The sequence below is a fragment of the Triturus cristatus genome, chromosome 6, assembly GCF_964204655.1.
Source record: "Triturus cristatus chromosome 6, aTriCri1.1, whole genome shotgun sequence".
Taxonomy (NCBI): Eukaryota; Metazoa; Chordata; class Amphibia; order Caudata; family Salamandridae; genus Triturus; species Triturus cristatus.
Window position 1 is genome coordinate 164399975 of NC_140589.1, and position 21391 is coordinate 164421365.

Genomic DNA, 21391 nt, shown 5'->3' on the forward strand with positions numbered 1-21391 from the left:
CTATAGTTGAGTAGAGTGGAGTAGCATAGAGTGGAGTGCCGTACAGTGAAGTAGTGTTTAGTTTAGTGGCATTAAGTCCAGTGATGTACAGAGGAGTGGCTTATAGTGGATAAGCATAGAGTACAGGGTCATACAGTGGAATAGCTTAGACTGTAGAAGCATAGAGTGTAGTGACATATAGTGATGTGGCGTACAATGTAGTGTTGTAAAGTGTAGTAGCATACAGTGGATTGTGGCAGAGTGAAGTGGGGTATACTGCTGTTGAGTATAGTAGAGTGCCGTTGAGTGGAGTGGCATCTAGTGGAATAGTGTAGAGTGTAGTGATGTACCATGAAGTAGCACAGAGTGTGATGGCATAGAGTAGCATAGAGTGTAATGTCAGAGTGGAGTAGCATACAGGGGAATAGTGTACAGTAGGGAGTTGTACAGTGGAGGGGCATACAGTAAAGTGACATGGAGTGGAGTATAATAGAATAGAGTGGTGTATAGTATAATATCATAAAGTAGAGCAGTGTAACATGAGTGGCCTAGAGTGGAGTGAGGTGGAGTACAGAGGAGTGGAATATAGTGGATTAGCATCCAGTGCAGTGGTGTATAATGGACTGCCGTAAAGTGGAATGGTGGAGAGTGGAATAGCATACAGTGGAGTGATGTAAAGTGAGATGTCAGAGTGGAGTGTGTTAATTGAAACAGACATAGCGTGAAAGTGTGTGAATGAATATAAATGTCTTTAGACAGGAATATACATTATGATGTGTAAATGTTCATTTTTGGTTGTGGCCTAGAGTGGAGTGAGGTGGAGTACAGTGGAGTGGCGTAGAGTGGATTAGCGTACGGTGTAGTGGTGTAAAATGGACTGACGTAAAGTGGAAAAGTGTAGTATCTTTAAATAGTGTAAGTAGTGCTAAACTTATAACTTTAAAAAAATTTACTTATACATTGTGCCTCGTTGTACCGTGGTATGTTCATGGTATACAACAGTACATGGGGCTTTGAAGTGAATATGTGATTTGCTAATTGCTCTGCGTACTAAAGGTAAAAGGCAGTCATGTAGCTTTTTGCATTGTTTTGCTGGTTTCTCTAGTCTGTGTTTCACTACATTTTGGTTTAGGATGTTACTTATAGGTTAGTATCAGGTTTTATTGTTGTTCATTATCTATTACCACTTTATTTAAGGGGCAATAGGTGGAGATTTTTACAAAATTTCTATATATTTTATAGGGGTTTAGGGTGAACTGCACTTTTTTTTAAATAACAATAATTTGCATCTAAATTAATAATATTAACATTAATGAAAATAATTGTAGAAAATATATATTAAAAACATATAACACAATTGGGTAAATAAATACAAATAATATAAAAATATACATTTTATAATAAAAATAGATTTTTTTAAACAACAATAAACATAAAAAGATATATAATTTAAAACATATAACAGCAAGTAAAAGAAACAGCAAAAATAAACGAGCAAACTCTAATTAAATGAAAAGTATGAAAAGCGTTACACTTGAAAGGTGTTACATTTTCTATTCCTACTCAACATAAACAAACTCATTGAACATATTGGACTTCGGACTCCGATCGAAGCAACAGTACAGAAAGGTTTGGATTTTGGAGAGGTTAGATTTACTATTCCCACTCTTATTTAAGCAACCCAAGAAAATATTTTGGACTTCAGAGAGGCTACATTTACTATTCCACTCCAATCTAAGCAAAAGTACAGAAAGTATTGGACTTCAGAAGGGTTGGAATTACTATTCCCACTCTGATCTAAGCAACAGTATGGAAGGTTGTGGGTTTAGGAGGGATTAGAGTTACCATTTCCACTCCAGTCTAAGCAACAGTAACTAAAGTGTTGGACTATGGATAGATTACATTTGCTACTCTCACTCCAATCTAAGTAACAGTAGGGAAAGTGCTGGGCTTCGGAGGAGTTTAATTTCTATTTCCACTCCAGTCTAAGCAACAGTAGGGAAGGTGTTGAACTTCTGAGCAGTCAAATATACTGTTCCTTTTCTACCCTAAGCAAAAGCATGAAATCTGCTTTATTTTAAAGAGGTTAGATTTGCTATTCCCACTGCAATGTACGCTAAGCTTGGAAAGTATTGAACTTCAGAGGGATTAGATTTACTATTTCCACCCCAATATATGCAACAGTAGGGAAAGCCTTGGACTTTGAAAGGGTTAGATTTACTATCCCCACTCCAATTAAGCAACAATAAGGAATGCATTGGATTTGGATGAGCTAGATTTACTAGTCCCACTCCAATCTAAGCAACATGGGGGGGGGGTTGGACTACAGAAAGGTTCCTTATACCATTCTTACACAGCAATTCAAATATTTAAATATCTAAGAAGATAACATGATTAACCATATTTAAACTAAAAACTATATCTTGTATTAATTTAAATAGGATGCAAAATGTATTATAAATATAGAAAATAAATGTATAAATAAATGAAATATTGAAATAAACATACATAGAATTCATTTCACTCGGTACTACTGCACAAAAAACACCAACACCATAAAGATAAATTGAAATATAAATAAAACAGGAATAAAATTAAAATAAAGGAAACATAAAAATAATAAATGGTAATATATTTTGCACTTGTTTAGACATATTATCAATTATTTTATTTCTTTCACAGTCTATGTAAAACAATTGTACATATTAAATAATCAAGGAAATAATTATACAATTATTTATAAATTAAATATTTAAATAGCTTAAAACAAAGAAAACTATTTTAATACAAATGATATCTTACCCTATTCCCCTACAAACCGTACAACATGACACTAAATTATAGATGACTAATTATACTATACAAAATATAAATTAAAAATGCAAAATGAACCCTAAATAAATGAAAGAACAATTAAAACATTTACATAAGAAAAAATGTAATATTTAATTTACCTTATATCACTTAATATTAAAAAACTACTATTTAAAATGTATTTAACTTACCACCATATTCCCCTACAAACAAAATGACTGCTACTAAATTATAAATTACTAATTACATTTTAAAAATTAATTTACTCAATGAAAATTACAAACTATATTTAAAAAAAGACAATTATACTAATATTATTAGTATAGATATATTTAATTACAATCAATGTTTATTACAACTATATTGAAGTACAGCAATTTTCTTTATATAGACATTGTTTATTCGTATAATAAAACCTATATTCTTACTTTTGATATTCTGTTACACAATATTTTTGCGTAGGTAATATTTTTGTCAACATGCTTATGTCACATGATATTTTGGAATCAATATGTGTTTCATTGCCCATATTTAACAAGTGCCCAGTTTGAAAATGTCCCTTTTCACATGAAGTGTAGTTACACAACTATAAGTGAATTTCTCTACTCCGGCACAAAGGTACCTCAAACCTAATTGAAAAATTAGTGTTTACTCTATGTAGAAAAGGTCCACTGCTGAAAACATGTATTTCAACTTTGACATGGGCACATTTTAAGGATTCTTTTTGCACATAAACAGCTAGTGCATGACTATCAAATGATGTTTCTCTATTCCTGAACAAAGGATTCACCAGCCCCTTTTAGGAAGTCTAGTTGTCTACCCCACACATGCCGATGTACAACAATTAGCCCCACGCCTCAAAAATGTTTTTGTTAACATTGGAAAAGACTCCTATATTTACCTTGGGAGCATTCTGAGATTTTTATTCCCATGAAAAAGACAGCTGTACATCAGCCAAAGTACCTTTCTCTACTCTTATACAATTAGCATACCAGTTCAGTTCAGGAATACAATTGGTAAGACTCTTGTATATGATTTGGCCTTCAAATAAGACCTTACACACTGAGAAAGTCTTTTGTAGTTGACATTGGCACTTCTGAGAAGGTACCTTTTTCCATGAAGAAGGCTGTCGCACCACGTGGCTAAACTACCTTTTTCTACTCTTGTACAAAAAAAACACAAGCCTGGCTTAAGAATTTCTATCCTATACTTCAAACATAAAATAGTGGTTCTCAAATGGATGTTTCAACTTTGTGAAAGTTTCCCATGTTTCACCTGGGCACATTTTGAGAATGTGTCTTATCCCATAAAAAGGATGTAACACTGCCAACTTGACTTTTTCTACTCTTGCACAAAGGACAGCTAGCCCCATTCTGGAAACCCACTTACAGAATTTGTGCTTCCAAACACAAGAAATGTTTTAAGTTTGTTAAACAAGGTTTACGTACATATATACATATTTATTGAGTGTGAGCCTGGGTGGCTAGAAAGAGCCCCAGGTAGAAGAAATACTTTGAGAAAATAAGAGCTTTATGAGGCGAGGACAATTACATTCTCGAATTATAAGAGACAAAAATTATAATGATGTGCCAGTTCTTAAGTCTATTTCTATTAAGAATCCGAAGAATCAGCATGGGGAGTTTGTTGCAATTAGAAATACAGTTTTATCTTCCTGATGGAGACTAGATTTCATAAGACGGCGGCTATAAAAGAGAATGAGAACTCAGACACTTTTAAGGAAGTGTGCAACTTCCTGGAGGGACACAGTTTAAACCAGTTAATGCTGCATTTGGAGTGAGATTAATAGATATGGCATAATTCTGGTCTATCTCTGGTGGTGGATTAAGTACCACTATTATCATATCACATCACATAATCTCATGTGTGTATATAAAGTACACATTCACACCTAGGGGTGTCTTGGTGCTGACTTCCATATTTTTATTGTTATTCAAGTAAATGGTACTTATTGTATTGACCTCGAAAGGCTGAGTGGAAACACGAGGATTCAACATGTGAGAGAAAGGTGAAACACATATCCCTCAAGTGGATTAATTTGTTTAATAAGCCACCAGACTAATATGATCCGTATGGGCTCTTCAACATCCCTATAATCACACACATCGCTCTGGAGACTTGAGCATAACTAGAATCGCACACTATCTCTGTGCAACCTCCCTGTGCATACCTATAATTGCACACTATCTCTGTGGGGACCTGGGGATATCTATAATAACACTATCTCTATGGGGACATTGGCATGTCTATAATTGCACACTAGCTCTGTGAGGGATTGTACATCCCTATAATCACACACTATCTCTGTGGGAACCTGGGCATGTGTATAATCACACACTATCTCTGTGGGAATCTGGGCATTTCTATAATCACACACTATCTCTGTGGGGACCTATAATCACACACTATCTCTGTGAGGACCTGGGCATATCTTTAATCACACACTATCTCCGCTGGGACCTGGGCATGTCTTTAATCACACACTATCTATGTGGAGACCTGGGCATGTGAATAATCACACACTATCTCTGTGGGGACCAGGGCATGTCCATAATCACACACTATCTCTGTGGGGACCTATAATCACACACTATCTCTGTGAGGACCTGGGCATATCTTTAATCACACACTATCTATGTGGAAACCTTGGCATGTGTATAATCACACACTATCTCCGTGGGGACCAGAACATGTCTATAATCACACACTATCTCAGTGGGGACCTGGACATCCCTATTATCACACACTATCTCTGTGAGGACCTGAGTATGTATTTAATCACATACTATCTCCGTGGGGACTTGGGCATGTCTTTTTTCACACACAATCTCTCCGAGAACCTGGGCATGCCTATAATCACACACATTCTCTTTGACAACCATGGGAATACTATAGTCACACACCATCTCTGTGGGGACCTGGGCATGTGTATAATCACACACTATCTCTGTGAGGACCTGGATATATTTTTAATCATACACTATCTCCATGGGGACCTGGTCATGTCTTTAATCGCACACTGTCTCTCCTGGAACTTGGGCATGTCTATAATCACACACATTCTCTTTGATGACCATGGCAATACTATAGTAACACACCATCTCTGTGGGGACCTGGGCATGTGTATAATCACACACTATCTCTGTGGGGACCTGGGGTTATCTATAATCACACACTATCTCTGTGGGGACCTGGAAATCCCTATAATCACACACTATCTCTGTGAGGACCTGGGCATATCTTTAGTCATACACAATCTCCATGGGGACATGAGCATCTCTATAATCGTACACATTCTCTTTGGTGACCATGGTAAAAATATAGTCACACGCCATCAGCATGGGGAACTGGACATCTCTATATTCACACATTATCTGTGTGGGAACTTGGGCATGTCTATTATCACACAGTATAGTATCTCTGTGGGGACCTGAGCATGTCTATAATCACATACTATCTCTTTAGGGATAGTGGTAATGCTATAATCACACACTATCTCTGTGGGGACCTGGACATCAATATAATCCATCGCACACTATGTTTGTGGGGAATTAAACATGAGTGCTATCACACACTATCTCTGTGGGGACCTGTGGTTCACTATAATCCCACAATACCTCTGCAGGACTTGAGCTGACTATAATCACACACTACCTGTGACTCCACCCCAGCATCACTATATTTGCAGATCATTTTTGCAGTTATCTGAACATGACTAATATAATACACAATTTCTCCAGGAACCTGAATATTTTTATCATAATCCTCTTTATATAGCGAGTTGAACATGACTATCATAACACTTTTTATAGGGGGACTTGAATATGATTGTGACCACACACTCTCTCTGTGAGGACTTGAACATAACTACAATTTTACACCATCACTGAGGGGAACTTGATTATGAAGAAAATTACATCTGTCACTATGGGGACTTGAGACTGATTATAATTAAATGCTATATCTGTGGGGACCAGGGCACAATTGAAATGACATACTATTTATGCTTGAACATTAGCATATGTATCATCGTACACAATGGAGGAACTTGAACATGACTACCATAACACTCTCTATGCGGGGACTTGAACATGCCTGTAATCACACACTGTCTCTGTGGAGACCTGGTAATTACTGTAGTAACACATTGTTTCTGCATGAACAGCAGCATGACAATCATTGTACACTATCTCTAGGGGTACTTGAATATGACTATGACCAAACACTATATCTCTAGGGACCTGGGCATGACTATAATAATCAGACACTATCTTTTTGATGATTTGAGCATGACTATGATGACATGCTACCTGTGTGGCAACTTGGGCATCACTCTAATGATACACTATCTCATGTGGCTTCAACAGAACTGTCACCACACACTAGCTCTACAGAGAATTGAGTATTATTATAATCACTCACCATCTCTGCGGGGGCTTTAACATAAATATAATCACACTCTGTGTATGGGGACTTCAGAGTGACTATAATCAAACACTATATCTTTGGGAACCAGGGCATCAATGTAATCATGCACTATCTCTGTGGGGGCTTGAACATGACTATCACAGCACACTACCTCTGATAGCTCTAGAACATTTCATATGCCATATCTTGGGGACTATTATTGTACAGCCATGCCAAGACAATGGTGGAGTTGATGCAAAAAAAGGTAATCTCAACTTGGCTTTCCCATCTGACCACAATACATACTCTTTGGCATTTAAAGGGATTTAACTGTTCACTATTTCCTTATCCCTTAATGTTTGTAAGAAGTCAGCAATACACCGAATATCTGAAAATGCCTTTCCGTGGACTTTATATAGTATATTTTTCTACTGAGAACTGCATTCTCAAAATCCATCTGGTGGATGCTCCTAATACACAAAGAGATATTCATATATCTCTAAACTATCATGTAATATAGGTAAAGCAGAGAAAAAGAGGTTAGCCAATTGTTTGTGGATGTATTCAATCAGAAATGATAATTATTGAGTAAGTCCCCGCAAGGATAGTAAGACATGTTCAAGTCCCCACAAAGATGGTTCTGTGCGCGCGATTAAATAACAATATATTTGCTGATTTGAAGCAGGATCCTATATAATGAATTTTTTCTTAACATTTTTCTGTTATTGGTATGTTTTTAAAACATTGGGAAAGGTTAGTCCCCACAAGGCAGGTGTTCACACATAGTCCCCACAAGGATGGTAACACGTGTATGTGTGTGTGTGTGTGTGTGTGTGTGTGTGTGTGTGTGTGTGTGTGTGTGTGTGTGTGTGTGTGTGTGTGTGTGCATGCGCACGCACATATGTGCATTGTGAGTTCTTGGAATTTTAGTACGAATGAGATGCAAGAGAATGTTAAACTGATCTTTGGAGTATTGGGGTTTCAGCACTGACTGTGGCCTGTAGCTCTTCTTGGGGGAAACTAGTACTCTGGTTGCTGCTTATGTGTTACCAGTTACTTTGCATAAACTAGGGGGCCTCAATATTCAGATTATTTGAGTCTGCATTACTACGCATAATTTCAGAGAAATTATGCACAATTGCGCGTAATTATGCAAAATGCAAAAATGGTATTTAGTGCTATATTTTAGCATGAAACATGCCTGTGTCCATTTTGGTACTTGAAAACTAGCTCCAAAAACACAGGTGCCGCAACCAGTGCAAACAGATTGTTCCTGTGGTTTGCACTAAATATTTGCCACTAATAGCATGTAATAATAAAACATGATCTGGCAGTATAATTTTTTTTCTTTTGTGTAATGTCAGATAACCAAATTTATATTAGAATAAACAGGTTCCTGTTCAGAGGATATGTCCATGAATAACCTTTTTTGTTAAACAAAATAAGCCTATATGATTTTGCACTGGTTCTGCTACTTATGAAATGCAAATTGAACAAACCGAGTTTGCCTCAAGCACAGGCAACCTGTGCTTGGTGCAAGCAAATGTGAATAAAAAAAGTGTCTCTCAATTTATTACATAAAACAGAAAAAAGGTTTAAAAACTGCTTGGTTTGCATTTTGCCCTGGTTTAAAAATAATTTCGTCCAATCCTGATTTCACCAGCAGCAAAAATGGTGCAAGTGCATTTGCTCTGTGTTTGTTGGTATCTTTGAAAAACGTCTGTAACACGGCCTCACCGAAAGCCCGTGTATGTGTGCGTTTATACACATCTGCATTTTCATTATGAATGAACCTTCCATGACATCTAAAGCTATGTCTAGGTCAGGCCCAACGAGAACATAGATCGATGAATCGATGCTATAACATGGTTCTTTTTTGCTTATAAACCATTTACTATCACAGACATTGTATCGAAGAAATTAGAATCCATGAGAAACACTGCAAAGATAAATAAACCTTATTTTCCACAGTTTTTTCTGCTTAATGTGACATGAAATAGGGCAAACTGAAATTGCATCTCAGAGTGCTATCTTTTACATTACGTCTTTCTAAGGAAATTGCCCAAAAATAATGTGAAATCAGCATGTGTAATGTTTATCCTCGTGCATGCACAATTTGCTCTATTCCCAGTTTACAAGTAGCAGAATTGAGACAAATTGATTCGTCTTATTGTTTTACTTTTGGGCACTATGCAAAGTACCTATAATGTGGATTCTGGTGTATGGCTAATATTATTAAAAAATAGAATCAGCTAATTGTGGGCTATTCCTACTGTTTTTGGATAGAAACCCAAAGCAACTTGATTGTGCCTCAAGTTTTTCATTTTTTTTGCTTTGTTCTCTATTACATACACTCAAAAACTACAAATGTAGTTACCTCCATATTCTATCCTAGCGAAGAAAGTTAATTTTCAACTTGTTTTGCTGTGGGTGTACAGGTAATTGATTTGCTGTCAAAACACTGCTTCACAGTTTGGGATGTCATGTGCCATGCACAGAAATATTGCACTGGTCCAGAAGAAAAACCCATTTTGCTGCGTGTGTAATACAGAAAGGCGTTCACACAAATTGTTCCATCCCATGTTACAGAAACATTTTCTTCGGCAGGACAAAATGTATTCTGCAACTATTGCCACCGAAATATAACACATGTTCCCAACAATTCACAAACAGTCTAGTTCAAGAAACCCCCTTTTAAAATAGAGCAAACTATTATGCGTTCATTTTGCTACATATGTAATTAAAAAAAAAATATGGACAGACTGATTTTGCCTCACATTTGATAGGTAGTGAAAATACATGTACCTTCAGTCCTCTCAGTCACCAGGCGCAAGTGTCGTGGCCTCGCGAGAGCCTGGCACCTGCCAGGGCCCCGAGGCCATTGATTGGCGTGTGAAAGGCCGCGCGGCGGGCACGTTGCTGAGAGACGCTCTCGGCTCAGGGTGGGTATTAATAACCGCGCCACCGGGAGCCATGTTTGCTCGGCGTGCCCGGAGGAGGCGAGGACTTTGGTCTCGGCTTATCAGCAGGAGAACAGTTGAAGAGCCCCACTGAGGCAGGCGTAGGCAAATCTGCCTGTTCACACGACAGGTATTAATCACTAGTTCACACGACAGGTTTGATCCCTCCCGGCGGGCCTGCACATTTTTTCCAAATGAAAGCAAATCCATGTGGTTTAAAGATCTTTCCGTGGCAGTGGCACAAGTGGTGTCTCCAACCTAGGCCAGCTCCCCAAGAGGACAGCAGAACCCCAACAACTCTCTCTACAAAGATGGCTGCTAGAGTTAGTAAGCGCTATATAAATGCAGTTTAAAATGTTTCATGCAAGTAACTTTCCTGGCTAATGTATGCGTTTTGTGACCTTGCTGATAGGAAGAATGACTCATATTTTCCACCCTAATTATAAAACAGCTATAGAAACATGTTATTTATTGCAGCTAATTAAAATCGCCAGGCACTCTGCTTGTTTCTGTAGCTTTGGGACACCTGCAGCGCCCAGGTGCGAGACAATCTATGACGCTACCCCTTGTCACTGAGGGGAGGGCCTCAGGAACCATTGCTGAGCCTCCAGCTTGACTTCATCCACCTTTTCAGACACTATCCAGGAGGTTAATCTTCATTCGTGAAGCAGGTGCAGTGGAACCGGGGCCCAGGTGCCCACTGAACCCTGATTATTGCTGTATTTCAGAGTTCAAACAGCTCCAGGGGGCTATCGCCTTCCTTGAACTAGAACCGGTGAGACACAGCCCATTCCACTGGTACTATTGCTTCACTATGTCTCGTCTGGCTCTTTGAAAAATAATGTAGCGTATTTGTCTCCTCCCTCCCCGGACTATTTTCTGGGTCACAGGCAGTGGCGGCTGGTAATTTTAAGAGGGAGAGGGCGGACGGACGGGACACACATGCACGCATACACACTCACAGCTATACGTTCACACACGTGCGCACACACACAAACACATCCATTCCCAACACTCATTACCAAACATTCATACATACACGCACGCACCAAACATTAATTTAAAAAAACACACACACTTACCTGCAGGTCTGCCTCGGAGGTCCCAGGTTGCTTGGGACGGCTGCCTTCCCTAATTGACTGATCAGGTCACCCAATGAGGGAAGGCAGCAGTCCCAACGTCATCACAGAGTGAAATTGGGTCAGTGAGACTGCTGACCCCACCCCACTCTGTGGTGAAGTGTCACTGATTGGCACTTGACCATGGGCGCTTCAGGGCTAAAAACTGCAGCGCCCAGGTGCGAGGCAATCTGTGACGCTACACCTTGTCACTGAGGGGAGGGCCTCAGGAACCACTGCTGAGCTGAGGAGGTCACGCCCGCAGGAGCTGTGACTTCCTCAGCCCAGCGAATGTCTGCTCAGGCAGCCAGCAGCCCGCGCATTTAGCACATGTCTGGCCCCTGGCTGCCTGACCTAAAAATGAACAGTCACCTTTGTTCAGCCTGACAGACACTGTTTGTGAGGGGCAAAAGGTGGGGGGCATGGCCCCCAGCCCCAATGAACGGGCCGCAGCTGGTCACAGGACCAAAGGGGTTGAATTGCAAAGGGGAGTGCATCTAATTTGGAGCATCGGTCAGATTTTCAAGAGAGCACGTCATTATGTGCATGAATACCATATCGATTTATGGTATGTAAATGTGTTGCAAGTTGAAACCCTGTAAGTCCTGTGTAATGATATTGTGGGTGCTGGGTTTGGGGTATCAGGCAGGTAAATAGGATTTCCCACTCACGGCCCTCCCCTGATGGACCCGGCATGGCAAGGGGTGATCTGTGGCACGGACTGGGTAAGGAAGAGGGGTGGCAGTAAGTGTCCCAAGTCGAGCCAAGGCTGAACTGGCCATTCCGGGCATTGGGTGTTTCCCTGGGAAGCTGAAAGGGATGCTTTTGTTACTGGGGGCTGGTGTTGTAGCAGTGCAATAGGTTTAAAAGCACTGCACAGTTCCTTGTATATCTAACGCTTTTCAGGAAACAATAAAAGTGCACAGATAACTCTGGTGATTAATGTACCTGCTGGAGAGAGATCGGAGTTTTGTCTAGTGGCAATTTTGTCTCATCTAAGGCAGTGCAGCGGGTTAATATACCTGCTGCAAAGAGCGTGTGCTAGGCAGGTCACAGAACAGTATTTTATGTGCATAGCTCAGTGGGTTACTGCTTTTGTTACAGATATCATTTTGTTTCTGTGCAGTTAGTAAATTACAGTCATAATCTAGGCTAGAAAGTTATTTTTTTCTCACTTTTATTATCCTAATTTTTCTAAAAAGGGTTTGTATGGGTAAAAATTAATTCTTGTTAGTAAAGTCAACCCTAACCTCTGTGTTACAGTCTAAATTATGAGTGTGTTCCTCCCCAGACCAAGCACTCTTTAAAAATGGCTACAAGTATGTTTGAGATCTGAATACTACATCCTGTTAATCCCTCTGTCTTATATAACATTTTCTATACACTTATTTACATACTTATTAATTGTCTCTACACATGCATGTAATGTAAAATGCTCCAACACCCTACACTGATATGAGATGTGCTATAAAACAAATGAAATACATGTGAGAGGTGGGCTATGAAAATACGAGAGGCACTGTTGGAGGGTGATAATGAGGGAATCATTGAAGAGCCCCAGTAAAGACTGCCTTTCCTGGTGCACTGTAAGCATCATTTACGATGCTTGAAAAACTAATACTATTGAATATATCAAGAAAAATGTGCTTCAGATGAACATTATTTGCCATTTTCCCCACTTTTTCTTGGGGGTGAAACCCTCAAACCCTCCTTGTAGTGGTCAGGCTCGCTCCCTGCACTCGCTATGCACCCTATGGGGACTGGTCTCACAAAAATTGTGAGTGCTGCTTTGAGTTTCCAGTCCAGCCCTGAGTCGAACTCATGAAGGGTTCTCCTTTCTATTGTTGAATCTGGGGTCAGCGGGCCTTGCGCCAGGGATCCAGAGCTCAGAGTGGTAGTAAGGTGGAATACGGACCATGGATGGCGCATGCGGGTGAAAATTGTGATCAATATTGGCAAAACACTCTACCATATTCACTGTGTGCAGTGCGCCATAGAAACGCAGTGAACTAATAAATGTAAACAAAGAGATTTTTTATTCCCAGTGCATACGAAAAGAAAGGTTAGGGCAGACAAGGGCACATGAACTATCCAGTAGGCCTGGACGGTGAACTCCGCTCTGTTTGTGGAGTTTGCGGAGTTTTTCACAGTCCGCGCTCCGCGTAGTTCACGCAGATCTGAAAAAGTCATCCGCGGAGTGGAGTTTTTTTCTCGTTGGCGAGCGTGAGCGAAGAAAATCCAACGCTAGACCACTTCCCAGTGAGATTTCTCAACCCGGGCAATAGCAGATAGTTGCTACCGCTCGCGTTGAGAAACCTTCTATTCACATTGAGGAAGCTGCCACTCGAGTAGACCTTGTACTCTAGCGGCAGAAAGAAACTGCACCCTCTTGTGCTGCGCGTGATCCATTCGTGCTGATTTTACAGCGCAAGACAAACACCCGGCGCTAAAAATCAGTGCGAAAGGCACGAGGTAACGCACTCCGACGCTAGTGGAACTCCACATAGCTTGGTGAAGGTTTTTTGTCACTCGTACTCTGCCCAGGCCTGCTGTACAGACAGTTACATTAGGGACCGAGGAGCTCAATTCTACCTGCCCTACTGTCCTACCGTCCAGGCCGACAATGTGGCCCAGGTACAGGTTAGGGTGTCTACGGAGGTTGAACAAAGGTTGCCGGTCTAAAAGTCCCTGCCACTGCATTGAATCAGGAAGTTAAAGCCTCCACAGTGGTCTCCAGTGATAGTGAAACCAGGAGCATGGGCAGCTAAAGGCTAAGCAGTGGACAGGCTGGCAACCACAAGCTGGGTGAGTAAGACCGTAGGAAGGATTCCTGAAGCAGACAGGAACCTGGGGTTGAAAAAAAACGATGCAGCTGACTGAGAATGGAAATGAACATTTGGTAGTCTCTGCGTGCTGAAAATCCCTCACAAGGTGGATATGGTTTCTCCTCATTGGCGTGATGGACAAGGGGTTCCTCCTAGGCAATCCCTGGTAAAACAGAAGCAAAGCAGAATGCTATTACAGCCCCGATGATCTGTACTGAGTACAGGCTAGTCGTGCAGGGCAGCATGCACATGAGGAAAATAAAATATCATGAGGGCTATGTGTCCCCGTGTGTTCCCCCACACTCATGTGCACATACATGTCACCTATGTATTTCCCCTCCATGGCCTGTCTATCATGATGCTTATGCTATAACGTGGCCTACCATAATCCAGTCTCCCATGAGAGAAACGACAAATCTGCTCTGAGGCCTACACGTTTTGCATCATGTTTTCCCGCATTTCCATTATTGTGGCTCAGCCAGAGCCGAAAAGAGGTTTCAGGCCTCAGAACGCTCTGAAAGCTGTAGCTGCGTATCCTTGGCCTTGCACACTTGGGCCTCAGCCAAAGGGGCCCTGTCCGAGACAGTATTGAGCACGGTTATCTGCTTACTCCTACCGAAACCACATTCCTGCCTGGAGAAGGAGGGATAAACATGACTCGTCTGCAAAGGAGAAAGCCTAGCCTTCCTGTCTTTTCGTGCGATTACAAAGCTCACGTCAGTGAAAAGCCCATAGCCCCCGTGTACGACTTCAGCAGTAAACGAAGAAATAAATGCCACATTGGCCCTTGGTGATGGGCAACCTATGTCACGTATCAGTCCCTGCTCCAGACTTTAGATATCAGATAATACAAGATGTGCTAGTCGCCCTGACACTGAAGGCTTCATTTTCAGACTCCAGACTTCCCGGTTGCATAGCATCCTTTCACACGTCAGTTACACGTCATGCTCGAGTTGAGCACAAGTAAGGCAAAGTTCCAGTAAAGTTCCAGCTGATCACGCAACCCCCTTCAGGCATCCACCCACCTATGACACTTACCTATTATCATCAAATGGACGCCCACCTTCACGCCTACTTACACACCCACATGCTCTTATCTCATTCTCTCTTGCTCCGCCTGAAGCACTCCTGCTTACGTATATTATCACAAACATATATATACTGTACTCTGTGAATAAAGTTTGAGAATATCTTTTTGAGAATCCTGGTCCTGATCCCTTGTGGTGATGGAACTATTCTCCCTATAACTCGAGTTATTTGAATAAAGCCCTTTTGAACCTGACACCACGGACTCAGCCTCTTGCTTCATGCATGATCATATTGATATATAGAAATTCAGAACGCGTAATAATTTATTTACGACATTAATGGCGCCCGAACAGGGACAAATCTCCTTCCCCATGCGCCGGAGATGAAGGTCCAGTTTTGCCCCCTTCCACAGCCGTGACGGACTTCGAGTGTACACGTCGCGGGTTTTCCCGCCAACTCCCTCAGGCCAACGAAGGAGACGGACTGCGACCAGGCATCCATACGAGGCGGTGAGGATTGCGGATCGTCCCGACCCAGAGCCCACCCTGCGAGAGAGCTGTGTCCGAGGTTTCTAGAGATCCACCTAAGATACGCCATTCCCTGCGCAGCGTCAAGTGTCCGAGGCCTTCAAGTTCAAGTTCAAGTTCTGCTTCCCGGTGAGTTTCTCATGGGGGTTGCAATAATGACGGGTTCATTTAATGAACACGGTAAAGACGTGTCTCACTTGTGAGACCGGTATGTTCAAGAGCATGCATTCAAGGATTAATGTTTCAAGAATTAAAGTCCAAGTTTTCAGGTGCACCGATATAACTGTATGAATGTTATTGTCTTAGTAAGGTTCAGTTAGGTTTGAATGTGTCAGGTTTTTGTGTAAGTTTGTTTCATTGTGATTTTTTGTTTTTTTGTTCATTGTGATCTTTGTTTTCGGTTACATTCCAACATGCCGTTATTTTCAAAACTGCGTAAGATATGTACCAGGAAAGGTGTACTAGAGGAACCAGTTAACATTCCGTCTAGAGACACACCTGGACATTTTATGTACTGTAAGCATGGTTTAGATGCCGTGTTGTTTTTAGAACTATGGGTGGATTACACGAAGGATTTAGAGACAAAATATAAATGGCCCATTACGGGAACGTGGGATGCAGAATGCATTATGAAGGTAGAGGAAGAGATATGGAAGAGAAAATCTAGACCTGCTCAGAAGGATGCCATTGAGTTATGGCGCAAGGAATCACATAGAAGAACAGAGAAAGAGTTCCACAAAGCAGAGAGAAGTAGACAGGAGTCCGAAAAAGCCAAAGAAGAGAAATTACAGGAAGAAGGGGAGCGGGTAAAAAGAGAGCAGGCTGAAAGAGAAAGAAATACTGCCGTTGCTGGTATTTATCCCGTCCTTTCAGAGGAACTAGCAAAAGTGGCCCCAGTAGAAAGACCAGTTAGAGTGCCACCGCAAGTACCCGAAAAATAAAACAAACAGCATCCGAAACGTTCATTAACACCTACCTAGATGAATCCCCACCAGCATACGTGGACGGATTTTTCCCTGCACCCCCAACGCAAGAACAACTCCAGGAGCTCGAGGACGGCGGGGAGGGAGGATCCGGGGCAACATCAGGAGGGGGGCCGACAGTAAAGGTAGACATCTCCGAATGTATATATGACCCAGATCCAGGAAAGGGCAGAATGCTCGTGTTTTCACTAAGGCTTAGACGAGCAGTCGCAGATTTGGAAAAATTACCAGATATGGATAAACATCTAAAGAAAATGTACACATTCATAAGAACAGGGGAAGGCCCTGAGTGTATAGCAGAAGCTGTACAAAATAGAAAGGTAATTATTAAGAACTATATCCTTCGCTTCCTAATTAATTGTCTGATCAGGGAAAAAGACGAAGGTGATGGTGACGTAGACCGTTGTTATATTGGTTGGAGTGATCGCATAGATGCCGGTCAGCATGATAAATCAGGCCAGACAGACAACATGTTGACCAAAATCCGAAAGGCAATAATAGCGTCACACGAAGGAGGCCCGAACGAAACAGCTGAGTTATCATCTGATGACGAAGCAGGGGACAAAGACAGAATACATTATGTGGGCCGTGCCCGGCGATTCGAAAGGCCCAAGGGCCTCAATCACCGTAAACAGGGAACTGCCATAAAAGAAAGATATTCCCTTGAAAGTTTGTTCCAGATCACCGAAAAAGCGGTGAATAAATGGCTAGGTAACGATCAGCCCCTCACCCCGACCGAAAATGAATTAGCACGATCAGCCACCCTGTGGATATCCCAATATGATATATATAATAATGATATCGTAGCCCAAACGTTCTTGAGCCTCCCACCAAACGAACAGCGCATAGCTGGTGTTTACGTGGTCCAACATTTGATCACGTTATATGAGAGTCAATATTCTGGTCCTGGTCTATTGTATAAATTGCTGGACGACATAATACTAGACAGGTGGATGAACATGGGTACTGAACTGATTAATGTCATTCTGGATCAGCGACACAAGTATATAGTATACGTGACTAGATCCCTGCTTCCCGCTCCACCCCAGGTTAAGGAACAGTCATGCGACAAGCTGAACCCCCTACGAGAGGTTCATCCTGTAAAGGATGCAAATAATGAACTGCAACGGGTGTATGTCTACACCCCCTTGTCGAAATTAGAGATACTGGAAATGAAAAAAATGTTACCATCCCATGATAAAGACCCGGGGGGTTTTCACCGAGAACTAAAGGACATTCTTCGCTTAGGAGAATATACATATGCTGACATTCTAAAGTTATTAAAGGTACTATTGCCTGCTGGTATTTACGAGAAGCTGAAAGGACAGGACTGGGAGGTGGGAGAGAAAAGGCTCAGCTGGGATCTGTTGGAAAGAGAGGAAGTTGGAAGAGGCCCGGGGGTTGGTCTGGGTCCCTGAGCTAAAGACCTACCTGAACTCCTTGTACAAGTCTTGCCCAGATTACTAATTACCAAGAAAGAAGACTGGGATGCTATTTCAGCCTGTAAACAGAAACCAGACGAGGACACTAGCGATTTTTACTCGAGGTTTGAGAAATGTTTCACTATCAATAGTGGTCTTAAGCCCGGTAGTGATTCATATCCCCATCTTTTCGTGAGCAAACTAGTAGAGAATTCCCTACCAGAAGTGAAGTATAGGGTACTGAAGGTTGAGAGTACTTGGCAAGCAAACAGCCCTTCAAAAATGTTACAGATGTTACAATACCACCAGAACAGAATTAGAGAAGAACACGAACAGGACAAGAGACGCATGAGAGACACAAAGATGAAGATGCTGGTGGCCCAATCGACCACGGGAAACACAAATACGAACAAGAATAGCACGAAACAAAGTAATGGGACCTGTAATTATTGCAAGAAGCCAGGCCACTTCGTAAATGAATGTGCGGTCCTGAAACACAATATAGCGATAGGTAAAACTAAGCCACGTCCTTATCCTCCCAAAGAAAATAACACACATCAGACATCAGATACATTTCCACCGCTGCCGCCGCCTGTCCATGCACCTACACCAGCCCACGCCACAACACAAATGTATGAGCACGCTCAGACTAACTATCCAGAATACCAAGCATATTCGTGAAGAAGCCCAGAGAGGGAATTCGACTTGCCCCTTATTCCAGTTCCTGTGGACCAAGCGGGTCCCTATGTGCATGCACGTTTACTAGGAAAGAATAAAAAGTTTTTGATTGACACTGGGGCAAGTAGAACTACCATCAGTCATTCTGAGGTTCCAGGGGCACCCCTCTCGGGCTCAAAGAGTATATCCCTGGGCTTTTCAGGAAAGCCTATTATCAAAGAGGTTTCAGAACTAGTCTCTTTAGGAGTTGGTCCACTAATACATACAACAGACTTACTGCTTACTAAATCATGTCCAGAAAACTTACTCGGCATAAAAACCTTAAAGGAACTGGGGGCAATTATCTGTTGCTCGCCAGAAGGAGTGCGACTGTATTTACGTGATTTCAAGGGACATTTTGTTATGAAAGATATTGACATCAGGCTTCAAAATGTACCACAGCACCTATGGGCACAAGGCCCGACTGACGTAGGTTTCATGAACATTACACCATACCAGGTCACCCTCAAGGAAGGAGTGGTGCTGCCACGGATTAGACAATATAAAATTCCACCCGAAGCTGAAGTAGGGTTGCTGAAAATTATCGATGAACTCATCGCACAAGGGGTGGTGATGGAGACAGATTCAAACATATGCAATTCTCCGGTTCTTCCTATTCTTAAAAGAACTGATCCCAATGCATCACCTGTCTATAGATTAGTTGTGGACCTGCGAGAATTAAACAAATGTGTGGTGCCACAGTACCCTGTGGTCCCGGACATTTCTTCATTATTGACTGCCATTGATGCGAAGGCTACGTTCTTTACAGTTATCGATCTGAAGAACGCCTTTTTCAGTATCCCAATACATCAGGACAGCCAATATCTTTTTGGTTTCAGTTTAAAAGGCCGCAGCTTCAGATTCACAAGAGCACCACAGGGCTTCACGGAAAGTCCTAGCATCTACAGTCAGGCACTCAAAAGACAACTAGACAGTATTCATATGCCTACCACTACAGCACTGATACAGTATGTAGATGACATTCTCATTACTGCACGATCGGAAACTGACTGTGAAAATGCATCACTCACTGTTTTACATTTCCTGGCTGACAAGGGGCACAAAGTGTCCCCTTCGAAGTTACAATTCTGTGGACAACAAGTGGCGTACCTTGGGCACTTGCTATCCAAGGAGGGTAGGCGACTGACACCAGAACGTATTCAATTGATTTCTGGCCTTTCACAGCCCAAGACACAAAAGGAGGTACGTGCATTCATTGGCCTCACTTCATATTGCAGGCAGTGGATTCCCCAGTATGCTCACATAGCCAAGCCCCTAATACAGTTGACGACACAGGAGGTAGCTTCTACTAAAGTCCTCCCTTGGACACAAGAACACACTGTGGCATTTGAAGAATTAAAAAGAGCTTTATGTCAAGCACCAGTTTTAGCGATCCCTGATTACAACAAATCTTTTATGCTTTTTGTGACAGAACGGGATGGAACAGCAATATCTGTCCTAACACAAGATCATGCAGGAAAACACAAGCCCTGTGCTTATTTTTCTAGTACATTGGACCCAGTAGCACAGGCTTTGCCTGCGTGCCTAAAATCTGTTGCAGCAACAGCCTTAGCCATAAGACAAAGTGACTCGATAGTGCTGGGCCACCCCCTGACAGTACAAGTACCACACGCAGTAGAGGTTCTCTTGAACCGAACACAAACACAACACCTGACTGTAGCGAGACTGACAGGGTATGAGCTGACGTTATTTCAACCACACATAGAGATCAGACGATGCAACATACTGAATCCTGCTACTCTTTTGCCCTCCAGTACAGAAAACGTTTCCCCACATGACTGTGTTGAAGTAATACATACCGTGATTAAACCAAGACAAGACTTGACAGACGTTGCACTCCCAGACCCTGACCTAACACTCTATGTTGACGGTTCATGTATGAGGACAGGGGCGGGAGAATTAGTGGCAGCATATGCAGTGACCACTGCTACTGAAATCATAGAGACTAAAAGAATAGACATACTGTCAGCACAAGCAGCAGAGCTCATCGCTCTGACACAAGCGTGCATAAGAGCTAAGCACCTGAGAGTAAACATTTACACTGACTCACAATACGCATATGGGGTAGTTCATGACTTCGGCGTACTATGGAGGGAAAGAGGTTTCTTGACTTCTCACGGGGCCAAGATACAGCATGGCCCCCTTATTCAAGCCCTTCTAGATGCGATACATTTACCTACAGCCATAGCTATCCTGAAATGCAAAGCACATACTAAAGCCACAGATACCATTTCTCAAGGCAATGATCTGGCAGACCGAACAGCTAAACAGACAGCTCAGACCCCACTAGACATGACAAAATCACAGGTACCATCAATGACCAAAGCCATGACAGTCAGGGATCCTTTCAAGGATGTACAAGACATACAGACACATGCTACTCTAGACGAATTAAAGAAATGGTCGGAACAAGGAGGGGTACTGACTGATCAGGGTTGGATGACTAAGGGCAAAGAAACATGGTTTCTTCCTGATGCGATGGTACAAGTGATCATCAATACTGCACATAGTCCTGCACACTTAGGAGAGAGAGCAATGCTAGACAGCTTACAGAATATATGGTTCAACAAAC

At 41.9% G+C, this 21391-nt stretch overlaps 1 long non-coding RNA gene across 1 annotated transcript in view; it reads right to left on the reverse strand.

Annotated features, from left to right (window-relative positions):
* LOC146816573 (uncharacterized) overlaps positions 1 to 10231 on the reverse strand; it is a 91609-nt gene extending 81378 nt beyond the window's left edge. Inside the window, exon 1 of the long non-coding RNA XR_014962919.1 lies at positions 10024 to 10231. This is a non-coding gene — a long non-coding RNA (uncharacterized LOC146816573). The remainder of the gene's footprint in view (positions 1 to 10023) is intronic.
* Between the last annotated feature and the right edge of the window lie 11160 nt (positions 10232 to 21391).